Consider the following 15,054-nt stretch of genomic DNA (forward strand, 5'->3'; position numbering starts at 1 on the left):
ATGGCTTATTCAACCTTTCTGGCGGCTGGCGCGGTGAGGGTACCTAATAGTGCTTATGCTTATGTGCGCATCTATTAGACTACCGGCAGAGGGCGCTCACCACCATTTAACTGTCTTGAAAGTTATCTAAAGAGCCAGGTGTAGGCACAGTGATTTATAATGGGTACTCAAAGCATATTTGTTTAGTTTGGGAAGGATGTTCGTTCTGTAATAAATAGCTTCCCATTTAAGCCGAACGCACTTAGATTTGGGCAAATTAATCCCCAAAATAACTCGATGGCCTATTCCATGGCGCAACGATACAAGGTGGCAGCATGGAACAGCTGATTATAAACTTTTTTTATTTGATTTGATACATCAACTTCCGGCGCAGTACGATTTTGACATTTGTCCATCGAATTTACAAAAACCATCATTCCGCTATGGTCTATTCGGAACGACTGTCTTTCAACACCAGTCGCACACTTTTTTACAGTTCACAAGTATGCGCGGAGTTTTCATTGATTTGATATCCAATATATATGTGTACATGTATATTCTACAAATGTGAATATGTTTTTTCACCACGAAAATCTACCACAGCAACGGAAGCAGAACACAAACCCATACGCGTTTTAGCTAGCTGACTGGGTGGTGAATAAGCAGGCATGCAGACTCTCGATAAACAATCCACGACCAGTTAAATTCGTTCTCACGACGCTGTGAGCAAGCGGTTTCTGTCTGAAATTACTCAGAGTTGACTTCTTAATATTTGTTTCATCTAATTTGTTCTCAAATTTAAAATTTTACAATAAATATAAAATTAAAATGTAGATATTTATAAGGAATACGATAAGACACATTAAAATATATATAAATATGTATAGATATATACAAATATGCATGTGTGTTTAAAATGGTGGGGCCGCTTTGTAACAAAATATAAAAGATTTGATTGTTTGTGGAGTTTTATTGGAAGCGAGCGTAGTTGAATAAGCGCATGCAAACACACACATGCATACATATGTATGTAGATAGGTATCTATTGTTAAAAGTGTGACCGCAACAATGGGGACGAGGACGGTGTCGGCACAAGTGAAGGCGAATGATTTTGGCAACGGCTTTTTGCTTTTAGAAATTATGCCAAACTTTTAGAGAATCTATTGTGTTTAATCGAAAATTTTTTGTGATGCGTGCGGGAAAATCGTTAGATGACCAAAAGTGATATGAAGAAAGTTCTACAAGAACAACCAAAACCGAAAAACCAACAACTCCAGTATTACATGAATTAAAAGGAAACAAAATTACAATATACATACTTAAAATATACTGTAAAAAAAAAATTATGAAAAAAGGCGAGCTAAAACGAAAATAAAGGGTAAATGCTGTGCTTGTGATATATACATAATTATGTGTGTACATTAGATCGTATCGTATTGCATGGAGCGAACCAAAGTTCAAAGTGTTCCTACTAAATAATAAATAGGCATACTAGTTGGAGTATATACATACATACTCAAAGGCCAATTAATGGTGACTTATAACCAGATCAAACAGCTGATCGAACCTACCTTATGGAAATCAATGTAATCTATTAATGGTGCCATAGCATAACGCTAACGCCATAACCATACCATAGCCAACCACCAACCATTTGGTTTCTCGCCATATCCATAACCTAAAAATATTTGAGTTGGTGAATTTATTAACTTTTTGTAGATTTTATTCATTGTTTTGGATACGTTATGACTAAGAGAATTTTTTTGTGGAATATGTTTGCAATTGTTTGCGTTTTCTTCATTTTTATGAAATTTTCACGATTTTTAGGTTAACGCACCATTAATCGATCACAGTGGAGATGGGTATGGTTACGACTATGACGTTAGGGTTAAGGAAGTTTAATTAGTCCTCTAGACCCGGGTTTTGAGTGCAACTTTAAGTTAACTAGTTTTTAAATCTGCCAGTTTGGCTCTTTTAACTCTGATGAACAATAAATTTGTATGTAAACAGCCGTAGAGATAGCTTAAATTCGTACTGAAAAATTCGACTTAAGCATCAAAAATGACAATGTCTATAACTATAGTTTAAACTTGCACTAAAAAACCGGACCTTAGGTAATGACATACGAATAATATCTGAATCAGTGATGGATTTCGCTCCATCAAATCAAATCAAGTATATAGTGCTGAAGCCATTAGCGGAGTTCCAATGAGCACTGATTCAGATCCCGATACAAATTTAACATGTAAATGAAATAACAACGTTGTTATCTTGATATTTATCTGGAGCAATTTCGAATTCATATGGCTGTTCAGTTCCTTTTTTTGTAATCGATCTTTGACTGGTCATCCTTTCCACTCGACAGTCCATACATATATATGTTAGGGCGGGTCGATTTAAAAGCCGCTCATTGCTCTGTGAAAATGGTATTCTAGGGATCAAAATAAGAAACTTTGCCGAAGGAACCATACCTCTAAAACGGATTCTGATGTCCCCCCCCCCCCCCCCCCCCCCTTTGGGTCGAACTTTTGGGTAGGGGCAATTTCAATTCTACCTGTTGTGTCTTGTGGTGGCTTAAAAAAAACAACACAAGCAATTTTACGATCTGCAATTGTCACAGTGATACCTTCATTTTTTAAAACGGTTGAATAAAAAACCCACACAACTATGTTTACGACATGCAAATGCATCACAGTGATGACTTGGTTTTAAAAGGGGGTTGTAAAAACGCTAATTTCTAATAATTTTTTTTAAATTTCTTTTCTATTACTAAGTTAAATTCATTTTTTCATTTACATATGTTCTGACTAAATAAATTTCTAAAGAGAAAAATAAACTCCAAAAAGAAAAAACATAGGCATTTCAAAGTGGGATTTTTCAAATTTTGCCCCTACGACCCAAAGGGGGGGGGGGGACATCAGAATTCGTTTTAGAGGTATGGTTCTTTCGGCAAAGTTTCTTATTTTGATCCCTAGAATATGATTTTCCCTAGAATATGCCTCCCCATAAATCGACCCGGCCTAATGTAGGTCATAACACAAATATATTATATTCATTCGCGGTGTGGTGATAGCGTGGTCCGCCTACCACGCCAAAGATCTTGGGTTCAACTCCCGGGCAAAGCAACATATAAAGTTAAGAAAAAAGTTTTTTCAATTAGAAAAATGTGTTTCTGAGCAGGGCCACCCATCGGCAGTGATTTGGCAAACACTTCGAATGTACTTCTGACATGAATGCTTCTCAGTAAATGCAGATGCCGTTTGGAGTCGACGGTTGGTAGAGAACTCGGACTAAATCTCTTTGAAGGTTTATCTCTTCTTATATTTTTTATTTTTATGTTCGTTTTAAGCTTAATTTGCTTTAAAAATTTCCTAAAAATTTTCAATTTACAGCAATGAGCTACACAATCTTATCAGAAATTAAACACTCCACCAAAAGGTATTTAATAAAATTTGGATGAACCCAATTTGTTAAATATTTTTGAAGTCATAACTGACTCGTTTGACTCCGGTATCAATCCGTAGGGAAAATTAATAATTTTGCTTTGTTTATTTATGGGGCGATTCAGAAAAAAAAAGTTTGTAAATACCAGGGACCCTATTATGTGTACACATGAGCGAGTGCTCCCAACTCTCATAGAACTGATCCGGATCGTTCCAGTGAGATTTGATGGTCATCCTGACCTAGACATCTGGAACTCAACTAATGATATGAATCAGTAAAAGTAAATTAGAAAATTAATAGATTGTTTTACAAAACATAGAAAGTGTACCTATTTTTTTTTATACCCAGCTGTACTTGTACACAGGGTATTGTTACTTTGATTGGATAACGGCTTACAGGTATAAAGGAATCGAGATATAGACTTCTGTATATCAAAATAATCAGTATCGAAAAAAGTTTGATTAAGCCATGTCCGTCCGTATGTCCGTTAACACGATAACTTGAGTAATATTGAGATATCTTCACCAAATTGTTACACGAGCTTATCTGGACCCAGAATAGATTGGTATTGAAAATGAGCGAAATCGGATGATAACCGCGCCCACTTTTTATATTGTAACGAATTTACTTGCAAATCCTCTTATTTGCAACCCTCTGCTAAGTTCGAATCACTAAACTGTTGAATAAATAACTCCAATATTGAATAATGGAAAAATGGCCTTTATTAAAGTACTTCACAATAACACTTATACTTTGCTACTCGCTGGCTTAATAACCAAACTGATGGGATTCAAGGGGTTGTGTAGCGCAATATATAGCTTCTCCAACCCAATTGTCAACCTCACCTTCGAGCGGCGAATCCCGTTTCACTAACAGACGAGGCTCTGGCGACCCCAAGCTCCTCATGGAACTTGGGGGTGGGGAGGGAGGGATGGCCTGAAGGTTCAATGTGGCCATATAAATCGTTCCCGAGATGGTCGGGCAAGCACCTTAATGGTGCTGTGTTACCGGAGCGTATCGGATCTGTATCCGACAAAGGACCATCACATCGATAACACTCCCCAAAGCCTTCGGGGAGTAACCTAATCGCTACAACAACAACAACAACATAACCAAACTGATTGATAACTAAAATGAAACTCTACTATTGGCCGCCAGATCGCGTGCTTAATCAAACTGGTTGATAGCTCAACTCAAACTGAATTACTTCTTACTCGCCTGCCCCACTTTTATAGTTTACGCTGCATACTTCTAGGCTCTTCGAATTCCAGAACTTACTAGTTAGTTTCGGCTACAAAATCGCCAGCCACAACTACGTGCACAAATTATTGCTCTCTCTTGTGACAACTCAGATAAGATATATGCATGTGTTTGGCCATTGACTCTTCGCTGCTCGTATACGTACATGGTACATATATGTAGACGCAGTTATTGTTTCGTTTATGTAGATACATAATGATTGAATTATTGATGTGTATTCACGTGACTGCTTAGCATCGGCTTAGAGACGATAGCATCGCTCAGTGCTGCTAACATTCGTTACAATATACATATATACCATTTTGGAAAACACAAAAAACCTGATTATTTAGTAAATAATACATCTAGAATGTTGAAATTTGAAGTGTGGACTGATATTGAGACTCTTGATAAAAATGTAAATTTTTTTTTTTAAAATGGGCGTAGCACCGCCCACTTGTGATAAAATTAATTTTACAAATATTATTAATCATAAATCAAAAATCGTTAAACCTATGGGAACAAAATTCGGCAGAGAGGTTGCCTTTACTATAAGGAATGCTTTGAAAATTAACTAAATCGGTTAAGGACCACGCCCACTTTTATATAAAAGATTTTTAAACAGGTCGTGGACGAATAAAATAATCTATATCTTTGCAGAAAAGAGCTTTATATCAATGGTGTTTCATTTTCCAATAGGAAAAGCTTAAAATTAAAAAAATGGGCGTGGCACCTCCCCTTTTATGACTATTTTCTATGTTTTTGGAGCCATAGCTCGAAGAAAAATTAGTTTAGAATACAACCATATGTATGTATATGTATTACTGCGCAGCCTTGTAACACTATTAAGCACACAAAACAAACAACAACAGCTGGGTATGTAATGTTCGGTTTCACCCGAACTTAGAGTTCCTTACTTGTTATAAATAACACCAATAAATTTTAGACCCATGGACCAGTACCTTTCCGAATTCCTTTGGTACGCTTAATCTGAATCCGATGTCAGAATTTTTAAATTGGCTCTGGTGTTCGTGATATTTGTAATAAGATCGGATTTAGAAGGAACGCTCTGCCATGAGCCTCCATTTTGCCAGAAGAGCCCTCAAGTTTTCACTTCGTTTTACGTTCCAAAAACTTTGTGTAGCAAATACTGCACCTGAACTATAAGAACTCAATAATCAAAGCGGAGCACTGAGCAAAGCGTTCCATGTAAACCGGCACAGAAATGATCAATAACGAATTTGATTGTGAAGTTGGTTGTCTGCTTTTTCTGAATAAAAATGTTTTCTTAACCTTAAGAATGAATGACTTATATTTTTTATATTTAAAGATTATTATTTGTTTAAATGGTGTGTTCTCTGAGTGTCGTATATTTGGTCTAGAAAACGTGGAATATTTTCTACGTTTACTATGCTCCTAAGAGTGAGGACAAAGGCATTTTTCACAAATGTGCGCGCAGAAACCTTTTGACAGTTAAATGGAAACTTTCTAATTTTCTATGGATTCTAGGCTGAGGGAATACCATTATTATGTCGCAACATTTACAGAAAATGTTTAATTGCAGGAGAGCTAGTATTTTCGCATATTTCAATCTTTGCATACATGGCAAACATAATCTAAATATTACAATACATACATACCAAATTTCAATGGGAAATGTTTAATCTTTTTCTCACTTTTCATACGTGTCGCGAACGTTATATTTTGTCCATTTTATTTGATAAATAAGTCACTATTTTTTAACGGCAATTTTTTTAATCCAGAGCGATGAGAGACCATTTCAAGTGCAGTAAAATCAATAATTATTCTATGTTAGGCCTCGTTTTCGAGATGTTGACATACGTTTGGACTTGGGTGACTTTAATATATTTTACACCAAAATGAAAATCACAAGAAAGAAGCTGACTAAAATATCAAGATAGGTTGCGTTTTAGGTATTTGTATAAAGTTGTGGAGATATCGCACAAAATACATTCGGAAAAACTAACAATATCGCGACCGTTACAACGAGATGTCGCGACCGTTACATTTTAATACTATGTTCAAACAGAAAAATAAATTGAGGCAATTTCGATTTAAATTGAGTGGTGTTCATACAACTCAATTTAGCTTACACAATAGTAATTTGATAGCTCGTTGGCTCATCTCTACAGCAACAACATAGGTACCTTTGTTCAGACTGTCAAAATGTGCGTGTTAGTACATATTAGGCGAATGGAATGGAATGAAAACATAAAACTTTGAAATTTTCGTATGTTGTAAGAAAATGTGTTCAATGTTTTGGTTTCATTTTCCTCGTGTTCCAATGGTACATGAACCAGATACGGATAGAGATTTAACATGCAAATACAACAACAATGTGATCCATATGGTTCACATTGTTGTTGCATTTGCATGTTAAATCTTTATCCATATCTGGTTCATGTACCATCGTTCACTTTGTTGTTGCATTTGCATGTTAAATCTCTATCCGTATCTGGTTCATGTACCATTGGAACACGAGGTTTGAGTTTGCCATCTTCTTTTGACAAGCCTACTCCAGTGAAATTAAAAAAATTAAATCAGCTGATGAGATGAGCCAGCCATATAGTTGAGCCATGCGTAAAACTGACTTTTAAATGTACTCAATAAACACACTTTACAAGATTGCATTTGAAGTTTGAAACAATTTATTTGTTTTAAAATTGGCAATTTATTATTGCAATTTATTATATGATAAATTGCGTAATAAATTGCCCAAATGGTATAAATTGCAAATTTGGTGTGTGTTTGTACATAGTATAACCTGCTAATTAATCAAAAAGTTTTTTTTCTTTAAACGCAGTAGCTATCAATAGGAAAAATTTCAAATGTAGATATGGGGTGGGATTCTTGTCCTGTGAAAAGATGAAATGAAAAACAAATCTAACAAAAATTTATTCAAATGTAAGAATATTTTTTTTCACTTTATTGTCTCACAGATCAAGAATTCCCCCCATGGTAAGGAGGTTTTAGTGAGTTTAGTTCGTAAATTTTACAGTGTATGGTACGAAAATGAGTTGCCCACAATTTATCAATTCCATTATTGAACCACCATTACGCTATTCTTCGACCCTTCTCGGGAACTACAAATTAATTTGTTTAATTGTAATTCCACTAATAATATTTCTTACCTCTTGTAGTATAATAGAGAAAACCGAATTGCGCTATTCCTATAGGGTATGCAACATTTCCACAAGTATTCGATCGAGGGGGGGGGGGGAGCATTCTCAATTTTTTCATGATACGCTCTTATGTACATCGTATATATATCCATGTTAATATGTATGTGTATATATTGATGAATTCGGAAATGTAAAAACTGAGTCAACAAACCAAATACATGCTTTTAGAAAACATTAATACCTACCCCTTAAGGCCGAGCCACAAAAAAGTTTCTCATATAGATGCGTTCAACGCAATCTTGTGCATGCTGGTAACATCGCCACAATCACGCAAGATGTTGCTTTTGTAAATATAAAGGAACTTCAGATTTGGCAATTAAAGTTTATTTCGCCATGACAATTTACATACAAAATTTCGCGAAGCACTGTCATAAACATTCTCATTATACAAGAAAAATACTTGCTAACACATTTTGTGTCCTATTCAAATTAGTTAAATTGCAGTTTTTAACTGTGAAAAATTTTAGAAAAGTACCAACGAGTGGGAAAAATAATTTCATTCATATATCGGTGGATATAACATACATATAAAATTTGAAAAATTTATAAATCAAAGCTGCCGCTCCAGAAAATACGTCTAGTAATAGAACGATACAAGTACTGAGTGAGCAGTATCGATACTTTTGCAAAAAATACTTGAGTATTTTGTACTCGATGCTTTTTCCGAGTACTGAGTAAAGTATCGATAATTTACCTCGATACTTTTCTCCGATACTTTACCAAGTGCCGATGGTCTACATGTTTAAACAAAGTTCAGTCAACAACATAACTTGAGCAAAAACTAAGATCATCGCTTAAATCGACTTTTTGAAAATGGTGGTAAAAGAAAAGTATGTGTTTAGTGTCCAGAATCACTAACTCCAACAAAATTATGAAGAGCTGCTAACTCCATAAAATTTAAATTGTCATGCAATAGAGCTTTTCATTCTACTATAAATTTTTTGTGAATGGAGTTAGCAGTTTTACAGCGTCGTTGACGATTTATTGGTGCTGAAAACGGTCGGAATCAGATTACATCCACGCCCGACTTCAAAAATGGAAAAAAAGGGACAATGCCATAACAAATACTGATGAAGTGGTTAAACTTGACGAGTGGAATATCTTTACGATGCAAAAAAATGTGTTAAAATTTTTTAAAATGGGCGGGGCATCGCCCACATTAAGCAGAAGAAAATTTAAAGGTACGTCCACACCGGTAACGAAATAGCAAAGTTGTATAACAATTGATTTAAAACAACCAAGTTATCTAATTCAAGGTTCGAATCGAGCTCAAGGCCAGAACAATAATTTTTTTTTTTTTGTTTCTAATGATAATTATTGTTATTTTTTAATTTTTCTAAATTTGAAAAAATGTATTTTGTTTTTGGAATAGTAAGTAGAAAATTTTTCAGACAACCTGCCATAGCTGCGCAGATAGATCCATTTCGAAGGGTGCTAAGCCTTCATCATCAGTACGCTTTAGGCATGCTGCGCTAACCATTTAGCTATACAGCGGTGGTTTGTTTGACTGGCAAATTTGCTATTTCTATTCCTTTTTACCAACTATATTTATTCAGTGTTGCGCCATCTGGTGCAAATCACTGATAATGCTGGATTTTTGTTTATTGTCAATTACTTTGTTTGACATTCCAAAGTGCTCATGGTTTATTAACAATTGTTTTCGTTTTTGTTTTTATCGGCCTATTGAAAAACAAAATACATTTTTTCAAATTTAGAAAAATTAAAAAATAACAATAATTATCATTGGAAAAAAAAAATTATTGTTCTGGCCTTGGGCTCGATTCGAACCTTGAATGATTTATCAAATGGTTAATGGTTCACTTTTTTCACAAGAAAGTTGATTTTAATTGTGTTTTTATGCACCAAATTTTCAAACTAAAAACAAAAAATGTTCATGCGTCAGAAAAAAATAAAGAAAAAACGGCCGAATGTCAAAAAAACCTATCGAAATACAAACTGGCTCGTTTGTTTTTAATGAACTGGATTGTATTTTCTTTGTATTTCGTTAGTTTTTTTTCAAAATATAGTTTACACACTTACACCAGTACTGAAGCCGTATTAGTAGGGAGTGCGCTAAAAAATTGAAGATAAAATACATGAAAATAAAGTAGTATCATACAGGTATAATGCAAAGTACGAATGTTAAAAAAAAAACGAAAATTGTTCTGATCCTCTATTCTATATCTCTACAAAACGTTTATTGCCATACAAAAATACTTGACTTGATTTACCTCAGAGGAGATTTAGGCCGAGCTTCTCTTCCAATTAGCGTCGTGCTATTTTTAATTTTCCTTACAAATTGGGGGACGAGACCTTCATATCATTGTGAATGATAACTAAGTGTGATAGCTTATCCGTCAAATGCCTGACAGGATGTTCAATATGGCTACTTTTTAACGTTTTGACAGGCGATATGGCGGCGCCTATCTTCAGCGGGTGATAGAAAGAGATACAGAATGAGACAGCGATAGTCAAATCCAAATCAGGTGATCCAATCACTTTGGAATTTTGACGTCTATGCAGAAGATATCACACTTAGTTATCATTCACAACGCTTCATATCTTATGCCGACTCCAAACGGCATCTGCAAGTCAGAGAACTTTTACCGTGAAGCTTCATATCAGAAATACACTCGGAGTGCTTACGAAATCACCACCGAAGGGCCGCTTTTTTCTAACTGAAAGAACTTTTTTGAAATGCCATAAGTCGATATAAAATCAAACAATTTTATTGAAATTTGGTAAGTACATAATTAATTTTTATGATAGCAAATGAGGTATAACCTCTTTCGGAACACGATATTTCAATATTTATAACTAGTTTCTTTTAAAACATTTCGTTCGTGACGTTTCTCTTTAAACATATCCTGGGATCGATACTTTGATCCCAGTATTTTAAATGAGTACCGGTATGTTGTTGTTGTAGCGATAAGGACACTCCCAGAAGGCCTTGGGGTGTGATATCGATGTTGATGGTCCTTTGCCGGATGCAGATCCGGTACGTTCCGGTAACAAGCACCATTAGGGCACAAGCCCGATCATATCGGGGAGGATTTAGTATGACCACATGAAACATTAAAGGCCATCTCGCCTTCCCACCCCCTAGATCCATGAGGAACTTGCGGTCGCCGGAGCCTCGGTTGTTAAAGGAAAAGGATTCGCCACGGGTAGGTGAGGTTGACAATTGGGTTGGAGAAGCTATATTTTGCGCTGGCAACACCTTGAAAGGGTTGCGCTACACAACGCCTTCAATCAATTTGGTATTTTAGTCGCCTCTCTCGACAGGCATACCTGCCGCGGGTATATCCTAACCCGCTGGGGATTGAGTACCAGTATCGATACTTTTTTCATAAACTTTTGAACTCAATACGTCTCGCAGTGAAATTATAGTTCCAAGCAGTCCCTTGACGCCGGAATGGCGTTTTGAAAAAAAAAAAAATCGGGCATCAAACAAAACAGTTGTGGCGAAAAATTCCATTTAGTTGTTTTAAGCTCGGTATCTAGGTCATTTTTTTAAGGGTCCAAGAATTGCTCAAGAAAAGTTTGAAGGCCTAAATATATGTAAGCAGCATACATCTCGGAAGTAATTTTATGAAAAAGGAAAATACATACAATAGTTTCAAATAAAAAAATTTAAGTTTGGCTTCCAAGAAGAAAATAATAAAATTTCTTAAGCGTTTCCGTGTCATCTGCAGTGTTGCCAGAAAAAAATTTCTTTGGGGCTAGAATCTAGAAAAAAAGGCATAGAAAGAGCTAAATTTCTTCAAGAAAATCCAAAATGCGTTAAAAACAAAGCTACAAGTATATGTATATTTTTCAATTAATGTTTGCACATTTATTTCAAATCAAACTTAAACAAAGTTATAAAAAAGGTACAGTAAACTAACAAAAAAATAAAAATAAATAAGGTAGAAGAGAGGTACATATGTACGTAATACCGTTTTTATAGTTCATTTTGTATTTTTTAATAACAAAAATCGTTTTATTTTTTTACTTTTGTTTTGCCATTTGGCGGTAAGGTATCGTCAAATACTAAGTATTTTTCACACTCGTACAATGACGACACGGCTATAGGTTCGCCAAAAATACGACTTGCCAAAAGTGTTGGCCGATGAAAATTAATTTAAATTTTTTCCAATTTTTTTATTCAATTTTTACCGTCCTACGGGTGTACGAATCACAATTAAAATACACGTGTGCGATATTCAAGTTTATGTTGGGACGAGATATGTTTGAAGGGCCTTAGACTTCAAAATCTATCATTTCATCCTCATTTGATTTTTGCTACACTAAAATATTTTTTGTGTTTATTAATTTTAAGAGATCGTTGTTTATTTCAAAGTCATAACAGAATTTATTCAGCCGTTTTAAGACCACTTCTTGTTGTCAGAAGCAAATTCATCATAACTAAACTCATTTTGTTTCTGTGTTTGCTTTTAATCAAACTCATGTTTGAAAACGTTCTTGCAACTTCAGCATTACTTAGTGGCAACACAAAATCGACAAGCTTTTGGAATTATACTGTTTAACATCAAACCAAAAACTTAATGTTGAAGTCACATTTTTCCAATTTTGGAGGCAGATATTTTTCCACGGCATTTGCAATCTCGTTATTTCATCAGTGCTATACTTGTTTTTTTCATTTGTGAAATATGAAAACCTTTGAGGTTTTACAATTTTCAATCAGCCCAATTCTAAACAAAAATTCCTTCCCCCTTTCCTCCTATTCTGAACCATGTTCGTAAAAGCGGAAACCGCCGGTTATGGGAGAAAAGTTGGTATTATGAATGTGAGGGAGAGAAAGATTTCTCTGCCATTTCATAGGAGTTTTTTCACTTGTTAAATTAAAGGGAATGCATCAAAATAGTTAAAGGAAATTGGTTCTTTTAAGAAGGAAGACTTATTTGTACAAATTTGGCTAAAATATGTGTGTACATTCTACCACAATATTCTTTATTTTAAGTCGAAAAGTATACCATAATCAACGGAAGAGCTCTTGGTATATTTGATGCAGCCATCCAGAAATAGCGCAAGGATTTTTTAAGAAGGCTTAAATAGATTTTGGCATATGGCGAAAGGCGAATTCAACTCGACTTGGCGGCCAGAAATTGGAAGCAGGCATCTCCGGCGGATTTGTGTTATCCCGCCGTCTTCTTCTTCTTATGCTCGCTCCTCTGTTGATGTTGGTGTGGCACCAATTCATTACTCTTAATTTCAAACAAATTTGCAACAATAATTAAACTTTTCAATTTTTTAAACAAAATAAGAAATTCGCAAAGAAAATTCAATTGAAATTCCTATTGCCCATTTATTGTTCTCCCTAGAAGAAAAGAATTGGAGGAATTTTTCCGCGGGAATAAAAGAATCCGCGAGAACAAAATTCCGAGGGAATATTTAGAATTGGGCTGAATATTTTTTCAACCGAAATCTATTTTGCTAAGCGTTTCTATATATAGCGTTGCCTTAATTGCTTTATTAATTTAATTATGAAGTCGCGACATATATTACGTATATTTCTTTCAATGAATTCGTCTATACATTTATCTTATTTTTTAATTCGTATATATTCTTCAAAGGTATAATGAAAATAAGGTACGGGAGACAAAAATTTATTATAATCTGAAGTTAAAGGGCGAAACTCTTAAGGGCCCATTACTGATACTTAGCATAGACTTGACTTGACTTGGCGTAAACTTGGCAAATTGGCCACGATTATTCTCCTTTTAGCGCATTCAATCTGGCATCATAATCAGCTGTCATTTTATTTAAACAAAGTTAATTTTGAGTACTACAATTAATTTATGAGTGTAAAAATTAATAAATAATATAAAAATAAATGTCAATTTGTATGACAAAATATCAAAATGAAATGGAAACAAACAAATGGCATCTCAAAATGTAAACGTCACTTAGAACTTACATAGAAAATCAAAATACAACAGACTTTTAAGTCAAGTTAAGTGTTGCTAAGTTTTAGTAATCAGTGACATGCAATGTTCATTTAACAGAACTGTAAGTTACAGTCCTCAAGCCTCAAGTCAAGTCAAGTCTATGCTAAGTATGAGTAATGGGCTCTTTAGAAGGTGACACTATGTTGTTGCACAAGCTGGAAAACAAATATACAACCTCATGACACAGTTTATCGATTAAAGTTTTTGTTATCAGTTGAGTACCGAGTTGACACATCATATATAACGAAACAAATAAAATAAAACTTCGACACACATAAAACACATAACAAATTTCGCAATACGTATTGCCGAAATCGATTTGGCGTCAAAAAGGGGAAACAATTTTAAAGAGGGCAAAAAAAAGAGCTAGGGGCTAAACCGGAATTTTTGGAGCTAAACGCAAAAAAAGGCTAGATCTGGCTCCAAAAGCACCAAGCAACACTGGTCATCTGGATACCGCGCTTTATAGCACATCTCCACCTAGAACTTTAATAGGTAAGACTTATTAATTCTCATATTTTAACCTGGACCCGCATTAGGTGTTACGATCAGTGACTGAAAATTATTTTCACTCAAACGATAACTATGCAAATGTCAAACAATTTCTAAAAATTATAGTTTGCATATGCCATTCAGCCCAATTCTGCATTTCGACTTGAATTGGAATTTTTTCGATTTGGCAATTTTGATATTCTGTGTTCCAATCTCTTTCGATCCAACTTCGAATCGTTCGATTTTTTGTATTCTGCAAATTAGTTGGCGCAAAAATATTTTCTTTTTATTTTTTTATTAATTTATAACAGAATTTCAAAAATGTAAGTAAAACTTGTTAAGAAACGTAGAAGGCTTGATGATGATTGTTTTTTATATGTTTCCAGGTCAAAACAACATGTCGATGTCGAAGTCCTTGGACGTATTTGCCCCGCACACTTGAAAGCATCCTTGTTAAGTCGAAAGTTTTTTTTGAACCTAAATAAGAAAATAAGTCATTAAACTTTACCACTTTTAAGTTCAATTTCTTACAATTCGTCACTCATCTCAAATGGATTACACAAATTTCGCAATATTTGCCTTTCCATTCTCGCCTGGCAATTTTCGTATGCGTTGCTTTCCAACTCCATAAATAATACCGCGGCTATTGATTCCATTATAATAGACAGCTATAATTTGTGTCTGTTCGTTGGGTCCAGTTATATGCCAAAGCAAGCTGCCGGCGTAGAGGAAGGTGAAGCGAAAAC

The 15,054-nt window shown here is 34.8% G+C and overlaps 1 protein-coding gene across 11 annotated transcripts in view; it reads left to right on the forward strand.

Annotated features, from left to right (window-relative positions):
• The first annotated feature begins 418 nt into the window (after positions 1-418).
• Positions 419-15,054, forward strand: part of bves — a 215,797-nt gene continuing 201,161 nt past the window's right edge. For 4 of the 11 annotated variants that reach the window (XM_067786201.1, XM_067786198.1, XM_067786199.1 and 1 more), the window contains exon 1: positions 421-1,357. The gene's annotated coding sequence lies outside the window, so the exon portion shown is untranslated. Of the gene's footprint in view, positions 1,358-8,906; positions 9,047-15,054 lie in introns of those variants that run through there. The other 7 variants (XM_067786197.1, XM_067786202.1, XM_067786190.1 and 4 more) reach the window with 6 other exon arrangements.

The sequence above is a fragment of the Eurosta solidaginis genome, chromosome 4 (genome assembly GCF_040869045.1).
Source record: "Eurosta solidaginis isolate ZX-2024a chromosome 4, ASM4086904v1, whole genome shotgun sequence".
NCBI classification, from domain to species: Eukaryota; Metazoa; Arthropoda; class Insecta; order Diptera; family Tephritidae; genus Eurosta; species Eurosta solidaginis.